Raw genomic sequence first — 9,890 nt, 5'->3', positions numbered from 1 at the left:
CATACACTCATCTGGTGTCCTAGATGTTGCCCCTCTAACTCAATCCCAGGGTTCTGTCTCTGTATTGAAACTTGCTCCTAGATTTAAAAAAGTGCCAGGCCTGGGCCGATTCAAATTTCGTAAGTATCAAAGATTCTAGAATGGGGTTCTTTGTTTCTCCATGTTTGACAGACAGCTGCACCTTCTGATGCAGTGCCAGCTGTTTCCCTGAGACATGATGGTCCAGGTTGGAGAAAATGGATTTGGCCATATTGGGTGTCTGGTCACCAGGACTGCTTTTAACTCTGGCAAAGTGGATATTGTCACCATCAATGACCCCTTCATTGACCTCCATTATATGGTCTATATGTTCCAGTTCCTCCCATGGCAAATTCAACAGCACAGTCAAGGCTGAGAATAGAAAACTTGTCATCAGTGGAAAATGCATCTCCATCTTCCAGGATCAAGATCCTGACAGCATAATGCGATGATGCTGGTGCTGAGTATGTTGTGGAGTCCAGGGTCCTTCTCACCATGGAGAAGGCTGGGGCTCATTTGAGCGGTGGGGCCAAGATGAACATCATCTCTGCCCCTTCTGCTGATGCCCCCATGTTTGTGATGGGTGAGAACCATGAGAAGCAGGATTGTACCACCAACTGCTTGGCCCCTCTGGCCAAGGTCATCCATGACGACTTTGGTATTGTGGAGGGACTCATGACCACAGTCCATTCCATCAATGCCACTTGGAAGACTATGGACAGCCCTTCTAAGAGGGCCAAGATGGCCAAGGGGCTGCTGAGAACACATCCCTGCTTCTACTGACCTGCCAAGGTTATAGGAAAGGCATCCCTGAGCTGAATGGGAAGCTCACTGGCATGGCCTTCCATGTCCCCACCCTCAATGTGTCCACTGTGGATCTGATCTGCCACCTGGAAAAAGCTGCCAAATACAATGGCATTAAGAAGGCGGTGAAGCAGACAACACAGGGCCCCCTCAAGGACATCCTGGGCTGGTGAGGACCAAATTGTCTCCTGCACCTTTAACACACCCTCTTCCATCTTTGATGCTGGGACTAGCATTGCTTTCAATGACCACTTTGTCAAACTCATTTCTTGGTATGACAATGAATTTGGCTATAGCACTGGAGGGTGGGCCTTAGGGCCCACATGGCCTCCGAGGAGTAAGAGCCCTCTGGACCACCAGCCCCTGATGAGAGCTGTGGGAAGGGAGAGGCACTCAGCTGCTGGGCATTGCTTAATTCATCCCCCAACACACTGAGAATATCCCAACTTTGACAGTTTCCATCTCAGACCCCCTGAAAAGAGGGAGTGGTTTGGGGAGCCCTATCTTCTCATATACCATCAATAAAGCATACTGTACCCAGTCCAAAAAATTATTCTATAAATGTAAGAAAATATGACATTATGGTAGAATATAATTTTTATGGCATAAATTAATTATAGGTACTAGTAAATAGGTGAGGAAAGTATTTGAGAGGAAGAGAAGGTTCTCCCTCTCAAACCACTGGAAATGTGATTTTTAAATTCCTTTTTGGGCAAGAGTGAATTTGGAGTGATTGACCTGACATAGGTCACAGGGAGCCTCAACTACACCTCAAGATGCAGGGTGATCCCAGGAACAGGACTTGGAGTATAAAGCCAGGAAGAGAATCTTTGTATTGTATTCCTGTGAGGATGCTGGGCAGGGAGACAGAACTCTCACATGAGGAGTGGGATAGAGATTGAACACTGAAGAAAAGAACAAAGAGGTTTATGATGGAAGGAAAGAGGTAGAACAGGTAATATAACCTAAGTCTCTGATGTGTGTCCACCATGAGGGGTCTCGGTTGCTTAAGGCATGTGCCACCCCCCGGTGAGGTGCCTTCTGCACATGTTGCTGTCAAATGGGATGAAGACCCAATGTTAGAGAACACAGAGCACATCATTTCACTGCTAAGAATGTGTAAAATGGAATAACAGAATGTCAGCAAACTGCTCCAGAACAGTAAATAAGTGCAACTGTCCAAACAGTGATAATGAGATATTTATGGATGCTGAAGTAAAAAACAATCCACAGCCTGTTTTGCTGTCACGGATATATTTTTTCCAGGGATATTTTTAATGGGTTAGTCACATCACATTTTCACATCTGAGTCATAGTTTTTGGGTCCAGCATGTATCACTTCACAGCTGAGAGGTTTTTTTTAGACATTTATTATTTATTTATTTAAAGATTTTATTTATTTATTTGAGAAAGAGAGAATGAGAGAGTGAGAGAGAGAGAGTATATGAGAGGTGGGAGGGGCAGAGGGAGAAGCAGACCCCCCCCCCACTGAGCAGACAGCCCAATGTGGGACCCGATTCTGGGACTCAATCCTGGACTCCAGGATCACCACCTGAGCCAAAGGCAGTTGCTCAACCAACAGAGCCACTCAGGCATCCAAGGAACATTTAGACATTTATTGGTAACATTATATCACTTTGTAACCACAGCTTTTTCAATGGAAACCCAGCTTATTTGAATTCAGTGGACATTTCTCTTTTTTATTCAGGAGCTCTCTGAATTGAAAGTAGAACTTTCTCTGTCTGTATTTAAGTGTGTGTGTGTATGCGTGCATGCAGGCATGATCTTCATCTCAGTAGATATTTTCAATATATTTCATGTGACTAGTTAAAGAGGCAGGAAGGAGTTAAACAGTAGAAGCCTGAAGCAGAGCAGTGGGGGTGGGGGGCGGTGGTTGGCGGGGATGGTAAAGTGTCATCAGAAAGTGTCATTATTTCCGTTCACGTTGCAATTCCATTTTCCAATAAGGCACCAAAATGGATATATATATTTTAAAGATTTTATTTATTTAGTTGACAAAAAGAGACAGTGAGAGAGGCAACACAAGCAGGGGGAGTGGGAGAGGGAGAAGCAGGCTTCCTGCTGAGCAGGGAGCCTGATGTGGGGCTGGATCCCAGGACCCCTGGATATTGCTTTTCTCTAAAAGGTTTAGACTATAACTTTACTCAACAATCAGGTGCATGCAGAAGAATAAGTCTTCAGTAGGAGGAATTTTGACAAGAGTTGACAGAAAATAACCACCCTTGAAAACACAATGGAAGGGGTGCCTGGGTGGCTCAGTTGTTAAGTGTCTGCTTTTGGTTCAAGTCATGATTCCAGGTCCTGGGATCAGGCCCCACATTGGGTTCCCTGCTCAGCGGGGAGCCTCCTTCTCCCTCTCCCACTCCCCCTGCTTGTGTTCCCCCTCTCTCTGTCTCTCTCTCTGTCAAATAAATAAATAAAATCTTTTTAAAAAACACACACAATCGGAGAAGATTTTTCTTAATGTGGAAGTTCAGCACGTACATCATTAGAGACACAAAGCCAAGGACCCTGTTGTCACCATGCAGGCACAAGATGAAACACAGTCAAGAGGAATGAACAGGATGTGGATTATACAAGAAGAAAGAGAATAGAGACTGCCTCAGAACAGAGACTGAGCTTTTACCTATGACTCACTCTATAGTATTCACAGAATCCATGTATTAAACTAAGTAGCTGTTTTAGGAAAAGTGTATATATTACTCATTTCATAGTATGAACCTAGTCATCCTCAACTAATCTGTTACTTTCATAAAAAAAACAAGAAAGCAAGCCCCCAACCCAGACTGGGAAACAAATATTATGTTAGGATATGTTTCCAGATTGAATATTAATAACCACCCATGTGCCCCATCACCAAGTCCAGACATGGCTTTCTGATAGCCCTGAGTAACATCTTCTACATGTTAGCAAGTAAGAAGTGAAGCATCATAATATTTTATGTCACTTTAAACTTATACATGAATGTTTATTCCTAATCTTTTGACATAAAGCCCAAGCCTCTTCTTAAGTTAGGGCCCTCTACCTAGGTTATAACAAGTACAAGGAGTTGAACTTAGCTTTAGTGACTATTATTAGGAATTCTTTGGGCCATCTTTAATTCTGCATCTCAAAAAAGTTATAAGATTACTGGAAAGAGTTGAGAAAATGGCAACTACAATGATCTCTCTGATTCAAGACCATGTGCAGAAAGGGGCTATAAAATAATGACTGGCTTTAAATATTAGAGTCTTTGGGCTATAGAATTGGAGCACCAAGAAAGACCACAAAATAGGAATGAAGCCAAAAATAATGATGAAAGGAAAAGAAAGCTTATCGAGCACTGATTAAAAGAACAAGACCCAGTCATATTGTCTATGAGCAATGCTTGTGTAATATAAAACACAGGCTGAAAGAAAATTGAGCAGATAAAGGAAATATACCATGCAAACAGTCAGTACAGGAAAGTTGGTGACTATACTAATATCAGATAAGGTAAGCCTTTAGACAAAAAATATTAACAGATAAAAAGGCATATTGGAGTCAATTCATCATGAAGACATAAAAATCATAAATGTGGGGATGCCTGGGTGGCTCAGTCAGTTAGGTGGCTGCCTTTGGATCAGGTCATGATCTTGGAGCCCTGGGATCGAGTCCCACATGGGGTTCCTTGCTCGGCGGGGAGCCTGCTTGTCTCTCTGCCTCTGTCTGGTTGTGCTCTCTCTCTCTCTCTGATAAATAAATAAATAAAATTTAAAAAAATCATAAATGTGTAAGTACCTGATAAAGCATCTAAATACATGGAACAAAAAAGGACCCAATTGAAGAGACATAGACCCACAAACCCACAATCATAGTTGGAGATTGCAAAATCTCTCTTTTATGAATGATAGAACAATTTCACAGACAATCAGTAAAGACATAGGATTTCTGAACACACTATGACCTAATTAATATAGAACACGACAGCCAAAAGTGGCACAATATACATTATTTCCAAGTACAGATATTACATAAACCAAGACAGATTATTTGATGGGCTATAAAATAAGTCTCAATAAAATTAAAAACACTAAAATCATACTGACTATGTTCCCTGGCCATAATGGATTTATATTAGAAATCAAAACCAAAAAGATGTCAAGAGAAAATGCCAAACATTTGTAAAGTAAGTAGTATATTTCTAAACAACTCATGGGTCAAGAAAAATTACACAGGGAATCAAAAAATATTTTTAACTGGATGGTAAAGAAAATCCAACACATCAAAATTTGTACGATGCAGCTTAAAACAAAGTTTAGAAGAAAACTTGTAACTTTAAGTGCTTCTAATAGAAAAGAAGAAAGTTTTAAAAACAACTATTGAAGATTTCACCTTAAGAATCTGTAAAAAGAAGGGTGCCTGGGTGGTTCAGTCTTTAAGTGGCTGCTTTCAGTTCAGGTCATGATTCTGGGGTCCTGGGATTTAACCCCCCCACTGGGCTCCCTGCTCGGTGGGAAGCCTACTTTTCCCTCTCTCACTCCCTCTGCTTGTGTTTCTGCTCTCTCTGTGTCTTACTCTGTCAAATAAGTAAATAAAATGTAAAAAAAAAAAGAATTTGGAAAAAGTAAATTCAAAGGTGGTGGAAAGAAGGTAAGAGTAAAAATAAGAATGAAAATAAATGGAATAGACAACTGACAAGCGATAGAGAAAATTAACATAGTAAAAAGTAGGTTCTTTCAATGAGTAACAAAATTGATAAACCTCTAACTAGACTAATCAAGGAAAAAGAAAGTAGAAATTACCAATAACAGGAATGAAAGAGTGTTATCCTCTAGAGGTCTAACTGATATTAGATGACTAGTAAAGAAATACTATAGTTTATAGTATTTTATTATTTTATATATTTTATTATTATAGCTTTTTGCCAACAAATTTGGTAACCTGGATGAATAAACAAATTACTTGAAAACTAATTTACTGAATCAAGATGCAACAGAAAATTTAATAGCTCCCTCCTAATTGAAGTAATAATTAGACAGTCACCATATACATGGATGAAAAGATTTTTGTTTTTGTACTGTGTGTATATGCACGTATGTATATAAATTGCTATTTTGAAGTCCAATAATCTCACTTGTGATAAAAAGTCTTCAGGTTTTTTTTTTTTTTAATTTTTAAAGATTTTATTTATTTGAGAGACAGAGTGTACACGTGCATGCACACAAGGCGGGGAGGTGCAGAAGGAGAGGGAGCCCTGAGGCCTGGACATGTGGCTTCCATTCTAGGACCAGGAGATCAAGACCTGAGCGGAAGGCAGATGCTTAACTAACTGACTAAGCCACCCAGGCACTCCCAGTCTTCCTTCAAAATACAAATGTAAATCTCTGGATGTTGGTCCTAGTTAGATGAATATTTTTTTAGATGAATATCATATATGGCCTGATAAACAAACAATGGGAACTTGCTGACACTAATTAAAAATCTTCCGGTGTAATTAAAATATGAAAATGTTCCATCTGTTAAATTTAACACTTTACCCAATAGCCTTTGCTATTCTATTTTAAAGTTCAGTTCTCAGTTAATAAGGAATTTTTATTCCTTTTACTAGCATAATAACTGAACTCTATTTTTGCATGTACAAATGAGCAAAAAACAACTTCCACCTCCAAAAAAACCAAAAAAACAAAACAAAACCATGGAAATTCAGCTCTAGTTGCTGAAGTCTACACAAAGAAAAGATTCTACCTGGTTCCTTTTTTCTAAAATTTTTCTTAGGGGTCAGTGTCAGTAAACGTAACCCAGAAAAGAAATTGATCGGCGAATAGTAAATTTCAAAATCTTATGTTCTTTTTTGCTAACTAGATCTACCCCAAAAGATATTTGTAGTCATTCAAGAAGAAGTTTAAGAAGCAGCCAAAGAGATGAAAATATACCAGGGAGTGTGAATGGTAAAAATACTACTCAGTTCTGTTCAAAGATCTTCATATTCAATGCATTCCAGAGATCCTGAAAACCATACAAACCATGTTTTACTTTATTTTCTGGTAATGCAACCAAAGAATGGTGAGTTCCCCCTCTTTTGACTCTAAATGGAAAGAAAACGTGGCTGTTCCTATCAGACCTCAGGATCCTCTTTAAGTCTAAACACAGCCCTGGCCACCTCTGTGGCAGGTCCTATATTCTATCACAGGGTGTTCTCAGAATGGAGGTGTTTGTTTTCATTCTTATTCTGGGAGTGACTGCATAAAAAATTTGCGGCACAAAAAAAGCCTCTCAGAAGAGCCACACAGGAGTATTTATGAAGTTCCACTGTTCACACGGCACGTTTGTACCGCGGGCAGGCCAGGAATGCAAAGAAGCAGAAATACACAGTAATGTGTATATCAAATTATGCAGTTGGAAAAATCTGCTAAAATCCCAGAATATTGTGAATAATAACAATGATTGTAATAATTTAGCATTTGTTTAGGAAATCGAGGATATTGAATCATCTGGAATGAAAATACGTTTGTCAGACTAAATTGTTCAGGAAGTAGGCTAGATTTTGATGGGAAAAAGGAAGAGCTGGTGGAGGGGGCAGGCAGGAGAAGGAAGCAAAGGCACAGCAGGACATTGGTGCCCCGCTGACTGGAGTCCCTAAGGGTACTGTTTGAGCCCAGGCCAGTCTCTTTGCTACCTCTTTCCTCTGTGGTACAAGCCCCAGGGGAAGAAACATACGTACTGCCTATGTCAAACATAACCAATAAACTTGAAAGACACTTTTTAAATACGCATATGGTCTCTGTTTAGTTTTTTTAAATTTCTCTTCAAGTGAAACATGAATTTTGAGCTCTTTCCTAGTCTATGGGGGGAAAAATCATTATTTTAATACATAGCACACCTCCGAGTATTGAATGTTTTTGCCTTAACAAATGCTGTGCCAATCCTGATACCCGGAGAGATCTCTTCCTTTATGTGCACAGTTGCAAGGCTGAGAAAACAGCAGTAACCGTAAAACAAAATGTCATCGTTCAAGAGATTCTGAATATTTCAGGAGCCCTGAAGCCTGGAACCCCATGCCAGGATTTGTTTTGTAATGTTTAGATGAAAGCAGATGAGTATGTCATTATGATTTGGAAATTAACTTACTGTGACTGAATTTTTCCTGCCATCTGAGTTTCTCAAAAGAGAACACTGAAAATCAGATACAAGGCACATCATAAGACTATAGTCAACAAGGGGAGAGGTGTCGCTATACTTACGGTGAACATGGCACAATTGGCACAATATCTAAACTTGTCAAATCAAGTTTAAGTTGTGCACTTGAAACTAATGTAACTTTGTGCTTCAACTATATTAAACACATCCAACAATTTAAAACAAAAAAACTAGAACACGGAAAATCAGGATCCAATCATTATATACGTTACCTTCAAGTATCTTTTCAATGGAGTTTCTTATGTGTGGGTCAAACCAAATGGACAAAAAAATGCATAATAGAGGCCACCTATCTCTTCTTTTTTTAAAAATATGTTCTATGTCCAACATGGGGCCCGAACTCACAACCCCGAGATCAAGAGTTGCATATTTACTGACTAAACAAGCCAGGCACCCCCACCTCTCTCTTATTAGAGGCTGCGAACTTTGGGTACCGTGCAGAGTGGTAGGTTTGCGTCAATAAAATTTCCATTAGTTTTGAGGTTTCATAGGCACTGTTCCCTAGAAGTACCGATTGGCTCACAAACCATATGTACAAAGTGAGATAGTCTTCCATTACAAGAAATCTCTACAATAAATTGGTCTTTCTTTTGGTATTGACCACTTGATACACCTTGTGCCTTCTAGTGTGCTTATTAGGTACCCGTCTTGCTTCTCTCATGTCTTCTAATTTAGCATAGCTCACAGAGGCAGAGATTTTTCCTTACCTGCCTCTCTATCCCAGCCCGGGGCATTGCAATGTATTCCCACATAGCACTGTGTGCTCTTCCTACTGGGGCCATTAGCTGCTACTTTATGATGCCCTATTTGAGTACACATCTCCTCTACTATACTACAAACTCCCCACTCTATCACAGTACATACTACAGGATAACGATAGTCAAAGCTGTCATTTGCTAAGCACCAATTACTAAATGCTCTCTCTGTAACCACTTGGAAAGAAGATGCATTATAATTCTCAATTTAAAGGTAAGGAAAGTGAAACAGGAGGGGTCAAAAGTTTGCCAAAGGCTATACAGCTAGTACTGTCAGAACTAACCAAGCATCACTGGTTCCAAAGACTATGTTCTTTTTAGGATGAGCCCCGTTGCAAACAGATAACAGGAATTGGTGCAATTTTAAACTGGCAACAGGGGTTTAAGAGTTCACCATGCAAGTATCCTGAACTTGTTACTCCAATTCACTTCAATGCATAAATAGACTGAAATCTTACACTATCCTTAATGCCTTATTCTTCTCTTAAAAGAAAAGTTATCTTCCCTATTTTCTGATATAGTAACTCCTTACAACATTTTTTAAATTAAAATCATTAATGAAATAACTCATATGAAAATGCTGTCAGCTAATAATCAAAGCTACTATTTAGTGAGTCCTTACTGTATAATATCCTATACCTGTTTTGTTATGTGCATTACTTTCCTTTTTTAAAAATTAACATATAATATATTATTTGTTTCAGGGGTACAGGTCTGTGAATCCTCAGTCTTACACAATTCATAGCACTCACCATAACACATACCTCCCAAAGTCCATAACCCAGCCACCCTATCCCTCCCCACCACCCAGCAACCCTGTTTGTTTCCTGTGCATTACTTTCTAAATTACTTATTCAATGTAGCTCCTTGAGGATAGAGACCATATTTTTCTCATTCATTCCTATTTGTCTCTCCTTCCCCCCCACCCCTCCAGCATGGTGGGATAAGTAGATGCTCAGTAATTACTTATTGAAACAATCTGCTGGGCATTTTAATACATCTTGGTATTTAATAGTCACAATAATCTGGGGCCTAATTGCAGGTAATTGAAAGAACTTGCACAAAATCACAGTGTAAATTCAGAATTGGATTCTCACATCAGTCTGTCTGGTTCTGCAGCTCATCTTGCTGGCC

At 39.5% G+C, this 9,890-nt stretch overlaps 1 pseudogene across 1 annotated transcript; it reads left to right on the top strand.

Annotated features, from left to right (window-relative positions):
- The first annotated feature begins 217 nt into the window (after nucleotides 1-217).
- On the top strand, nucleotides 218-1,163 carry LOC308348291 (glyceraldehyde-3-phosphate dehydrogenase-like; annotated as a pseudogene). Its single transcript has one exon. The product of its transcript is annotated as a glyceraldehyde-3-phosphate dehydrogenase-like (transcript).
- The last annotated feature ends 8,727 nt before the right edge of the window (nucleotides 1,164-9,890 follow it).

Source organism: Martes martes (genome assembly GCF_963455335.1).
Source record: "Martes martes genome assembly, chromosome: 8".
In the NCBI taxonomy this organism is placed as follows: Eukaryota; Metazoa; Chordata; class Mammalia; order Carnivora; family Mustelidae; genus Martes; species Martes martes.
Note: the sequence above shows the minus strand (reverse complement) of the source record. Positions and strands in the feature narration are given on the sequence as shown.